Here is a 6,055-nt window from a genome sequence, read left to right on the forward strand (position 1 = left end):
CTGAATAATCCGCTTTAAAAAAAATGAAGAAATAAACTATTCAGCGGCGTTTCTAGAGGTTTCTTCCTCACCGATCTAATGTTCCTGAGACTGCTGGGCGGGAGCAGTCTCAGCCTACTAAAGCTCCTCGCAGCATAAAGTGCTGCAAAACAGAATGTCGCCAGTCGGGCTCATCCACAATCGAGAGGGACCTGGGTGGCGACCAATATTTCACCCTCTTCCGGAGTTATGGATACTGTGGGCTCGGCCTCTGAGGGGGCCCAGCTCATAGATTCAGGTCTCTCGACCAAGGTCGTGGAGACCATACTCCATTCTAGAGCTCCCTCCACGAGAAGACTGAATATGCATTGAAATGTAAACTGTTCTCTGCTTGGTGCGGAGAACACCTTCTGAATCTTGTTATCTGCCCTGATAGTACAGTACTTGATTTCTGTAATGAATGTTTCTTTGCTGGGTTATCTCTGAGGAGAGACGTTAATTTCGTCTTCTCCGTGGTACATGAGGCTGAGGCCTGCACATACTTGGTTTTGCACCTGGTATGGTGATAGTCTTTCTTCACCCCAGGCCGGGTTGTATTCCTAAGTCCATACTAAATTTGCTGGTAATTTTTGCTGCAGGCCTTCTGTCCTCCACCTAATACCCCAGATCAGGAAAAACGTAATCTGTTATGCCCTGTCCGGGCTTTGGATGCATTTAGAGAATATGGAGAACAACAACAATATGAGAACAATAACTGTGCCTCCAGTGAGACTAAAGAGGATGCTTGCAGTGATGATGATGAACAGGAAGAGGAAGGTGTTGATGTTGACTTCATTGAGGTAACACCGATCTTAATGGAAGATGATGGCTTACAATTTCAGCTTTCAAAGCATCATCGCTGTGCATGTCATCTATTAAACCTTGTTGCCACTGTTGATGCAGCCAAGGCCAATTCCAATGACTCCTATAAAAGACTGTCACAGCTTTTGCGAAATGCAGTGGCTTATGGAACAAGACATCATGATCCTCCACTGCTTCAGACATCATAGAGGAAACATGCAGAATACAACTGATCCGGCCAAACAACACACGATGGAACTCATTATTTCTCTCTGTTAAAAGAATCTTGAGAATAATCAAAGATCAAGGAGAAAGGGCCCTGAGAACTGTATGCACTGCACTGAAGTTGCCAATGTAAGTGTAACTTTTTTTTAAATATATCTTTCATTCCAATATTGGAAAATATTGCTTAACTATTCAGTTGCTTTAAGTAAGGGGAAATGTAGGACAATTATACAGCGTCACCACGACCGACACACACACACATTTTACATTTATTCATTTAGCTGACGCTTTTATCCAAAGCGACTTACAATTGCTATATATCAGAGGTCGCACGCCTCTGGAGCAACTAGGGGTTAAGTGTCTTGCTCAAGGACACATTGGTGTCTCACAGTGGATTCGAACCCGGGTCTCTCACACCAAAGGCAAGTGTCTTATCCATTGCGCCATCACCACCCCACACACACACACACACACACACACGACTTAAGTGTTCTTTATGTTTGTTAGGTTGAGTTCAGTTGAAATTTCCTTTCTGGAGGAATTTGCCAGAACCATGGGTCCTCTCGCCAAAGTCCTCAACATTCTTCAAGCTGAGACGGATGTTCAGATGGGATGGCTTCTGCCAACTCTGACGCTCCTCATCAATAAACTAGAACGAATCCACAAAAATTCCAGGTAGAGATTCTTTCCCCCCCATATTATTAAAGTGTATTCCTTATCATACACAATTCAACTCCCTTAAAACTTCATATAGTATACGTGTAGGAAGTTAATGTGTGCCATTAGTAAAATGATTAAAAAGAGGCCTTTATGAACACATATTGACCAAGAACACAATATATGTAAGACTTTCAAATCATATTTAACAATTAAGTATTGGGATGCTTTTTGTTATTGTCATTGTCTCAGTATAAATGCACGCTGTTGTGATATTGTACCGTATCAGTTTCTCTCCCCCACCTCTAATTCCAGGTACTGCAAACCTTTGGTGGATGCAGCCCTTGAGGGACTACAAAAGCGCTTTAAAGACATGATGGGAGAACCAGAGTTTATTGCTGCTGCCATCCTGCTCCCAAAATTTAAAACAGCGTGGACATCTGATGAGAACCTATTAAACCTAGGTATACGTATGTACATATGTTTTGTTGCATTTTTATTTCAGATGTCATGCGCTTAGTTCACAAAACAAAAGTAAACAAAAAAACTAAACAAGCACATTTATATAAGTTTATTTACTTAAAAGGGTGGGGGGTTGTGACCTGGATTCATATATATGCCTAAAAGGCAAGTTTGATGTAGATGGACCCCATAGCCTTATTGTTCAAGGTACTACATGCTGTTCAAGTTGTTCAGGAAAAAGAACAAGGAAATTTGACACAACCTAGACTGAGTTGTGGCCAGGGAAGTAAAGCTGATCTAATGGGGCATAGAAACTGATCTTTGCCCTCATATGTTAGTGTTATGATTTCAACCTGTGTTCCCCTGTCTTATCCCATGTTTTGCAGTTCCTTGTCATGTTGATTAGTTTCCCCAGGTGTTTCAGATTAGCCACACCCCCTTGTTATCTTGTTTAGCATGTTAGTCTCTGTATTTAAACCCTGTGTCGTGTTTCAGTGTTTGTGGGTTCTTGACTTTGTAATGTTGTTTGTTCTGTTCCTGATTCCTGTTCCCAAGTCTAAGTCTGTCTGTCTAGTTTTGAGTTGAGCTAATAAAGCTGCTGCACGTGGATCCTGCTTCGTCCTTTGATTCTATCTAAAGCGTTACAGAAGAACCCACCCACAAATGGATCTAGCAGCAGCTTTGGGGAGTCTCCAACCAAGAAGGCGGCCACGCCTGATTCTGGTTCCCAGGATGGCCGCCGCCACCTCGCCTGAGAGATTGTCTTCGGCAAAGATGGCTGCCTCCACGCTTCCTGAGCCTCTTTCTGTTCCTGAGACCGTGTCTGTTCCTGAGTCTGAGCCTGTTCTTGAACCTGAGCTTCTTCGTGTCATGCCTGCAAAGCCTGAAACGCTCCACGTCAGCCCTGCCGAGCCTACGCTCCACGTCAGCCCTGCCGAGCCTACGCTCCACGTCAGCCCTGCCGAGCCTACGCTCCACGTCAGCCCTGCCGAGCCTACGCTCCACGTCATGTCTGCCGGTCCAGAGATGCTCCAAGTCACTTCTGCCGATCCAGAGACTGTTCACGTCACTTCTGCTGATCGAGAGACTGTTCACGTCACTTCTGCCGATCCAGAGACTGTTCACGTCACTTCTGCCGATCCAGAGACTGTTCACGTCACTTCTGCCGATCCAGAGAATGTTCACGTCACGTCTGCCGGTCCAGAGACGCTCCACGTCACGTCTGCCGGTCCAGAGACGCTCCACGTCACTTCTGCCGATCCAGAGACTGTTCACGTCACACCTGCCGAACCAGAGACTGTTCACGTCACTTCTGCCGAACCAGAGACTGTTCACGTCACTTCTGCCGATGCAGAGACTGTTCACGTCACACCTGCCGAACCAGAGACTGTTCACGTCACACCTGCCGAACCAGAGACTGTTCACATCACTTCTGCCGATCCAGAGACTGTTCACGTCACTTCTGCCGATCCAGAGACTGTTCACGTCACTTCTGCCGAACCAGAGACTGTTCACGTCACTTCTGCCGATGCAGAGACTGTTCACGTCACTTCTGCCGATCCAGAGACTCCGGAGAAGATGGCCACAACCACGCTGTCTGTTTCTGTTCTCGAGCCGGTGTCTGTTCCTGAGCCGGTGTCTGTTCCTGCCCATAACTCCATAGCCGCCCCCAAGGACAATTTGGGTGGGGGCAGTGGGTCCCTTGACAGGACCATGGAGGCCGCGCTGCCATGGCCTCCCAAACTGTCTGCTCCGCCCTGGCCGCCTGAAGGGTCGTCTCCTTCCTGGCCGCCTGAAGGGTCGCCTGCACTGCCTGCTCCGCCCTGGTCGCCTGCACTGCCTGCTCCGCCCTGGCCTCCCGTCCTACCGCAGTCTCCAGGCCCTCTTCCGCTCCATGGGTCTGGCCCTCCATCCCACCCCCCAGGTCCACCTCCGCTCCACCTCCCTCCTGGACAATTTTAGGAGCGTCTGGAAGCCGCTCTTTGAGGGGGGGGGGTATGTTATGATTTCAACCTGTGTTCCCCTGTCTTGTCCCATGTTTTGCAGTTCCCTGTCATGTTGATTAGTTTCCCCAGGTGTTTCAGATTAGCCACACCCCCTTGTTATCTTGTTTAGCATGTTAGTCTCTGTATTTAAACCCTGTGTCTTGTTTCAGTGTTTGTGGGTTCTTGACTTTGTAATGTTGTTTGTTCTGTTCCTGATTTCTGTTCCCAAGTCTAAGTCTGTCTGTCTAGTTTTGAGATGAGCTAATAAAGCTGCTGCACGTGGATCCTGCTTCGTCTTTTGATTCTATCTAAAGCGTTACAGTTAGCTTTAGCTGCCTATCCATAACTGGGCATGTTGCTCCAAATTAGTTCATTCTTTTTCCTCTGTACTGTACACCGGAATTGCCCTATCATTTATATAACATGATTTCTGGCATCTGTCCCAATATATGTTGTATGTCAAGGACCATCTGGAGGAAGAACGTTCACATCAGTCACCACCAGCCAATGGATCGAGTGCTTCAGATGACGATGACTTCTTTTCAAGCATGAAGACAACTCATGGGCAGGAAAGTGTTAAACAGCTAGAAGGGTACCTAGCCTCTAAAGTAGACAACAAAGAGATACTGCAATCTTATCCTGCGGTTTGCAAATTGTCTCTTAAAATCAACACTGCCTTACCAGCTTCTGCTGCATGCGAACGTCTCTTTAGCACTGCTGGACTTATTGGATGCCAGAAATTTTGAAAATCAGCTCCTTCTCAAACTAAACAAAAAATATTTTAGCTTTAGGTTGGTCATACAGTTAACAGTACTATTTCTGTTATTCTTCTGTTATAGCACATCACTACTAGTTAGTAGTTCTACATTCTACGTAAGTCTTCAGGGAAATCTGGTGGTGTGTTAGTTTCTGTTTTTGTGTGATTTATGCAAACACTAACATTTGTTTTTAGAGTGGACATACAGCTGTGTTGTGAGGAGTCATGTTTAGTAAATTGGAAAAAAGACATCCTTTGTAAACTTGAGTAAATACGTGTTTGCAAGTTATTGCACAGCTGTGATATAGTAAAGGAGCAATGTGCCATGTGATAAAGGAGTAAGATTTCTACATTGCCTCCAACAATAAATTGTTAAAGAAATGAAGTGTCTAATGTGGTTTCCCCCCACCCTATTTATTGATGTATGATGTGCTTATGATAATTTCAAAAGATATCAGTACCAGATATCACAAATATAGAAAACATTGTATTTTCAGAGTGGTGTTAGTGGGCTTTTTTTTTTTTTTACCTTAAATGACTTGATTGAGTGTATAAAGGACATAACAAGACATTGGAACTACATTACACCAAATTACTTTTACTTTTGATACTTAAGTACATTTGAAGCCAAGTACTTTTATACTTTTACTCAAGTCGACGTTTAAAGGGAGCACTTCGACTTTTACTGGAGTAATATTTTACACTAGGTATCTCAACTTTTACTCAAGTACATGGTCTGTGTACTTCGTCCATACTTGTATATTGAGTCCACTCTAATACATCCTGCTGACACATATCTGCATTGCAAAACACCAAAGTAGAAGCATCATAGTACTTTATTTTATAGAGTGTTTTTCTGGTTTTAAACAACTGCGCACCATAACAGACACTGCAAACTATAATATCTTGATTTCTTGTTTGAAGCATATGGCAATTAAACACAGGTCAGAAAACTTAAAGGGATACATCACCGATTTGCATTAAACTTTGTATCAGGAGAAACCTGGTAGTATTTTCGAATTACCATGCTTCCCTCCCTTATGTCCTCCTGAGACGAGAGATTTATGTATTTCGCACAGGCAGCCACGAGCATCTGACCCGCGCATCAGACCTCGAGATTGCCCAAAATGTCCGGGACTCGGCTTTTGCT

General features: G+C 44.6%; 1 long non-coding RNA gene across 1 annotated transcript; it reads left to right on the forward strand.

The window, feature by feature from the left end:
* Positions 1–457: 457 nt before the first annotated feature.
* LOC306998822 lies at positions 458–3,027 on the forward strand. Its single transcript, XR_013797672.1, has 3 exons — positions 458–1,173; positions 1,552–1,719; positions 2,017–3,027. It is a non-coding gene; the product is annotated as an uncharacterized lncRNA (long non-coding RNA).
* The last annotated feature ends 3,028 nt before the right edge of the window (positions 3,028–6,055 follow it).

Source organism: Phoxinus phoxinus (genome assembly GCF_949152265.1).
Source record: "Phoxinus phoxinus genome assembly, chromosome: 5".
Classification (NCBI taxonomy): domain Eukaryota; kingdom Metazoa; phylum Chordata; class Actinopteri; order Cypriniformes; family Leuciscidae; genus Phoxinus; species Phoxinus phoxinus.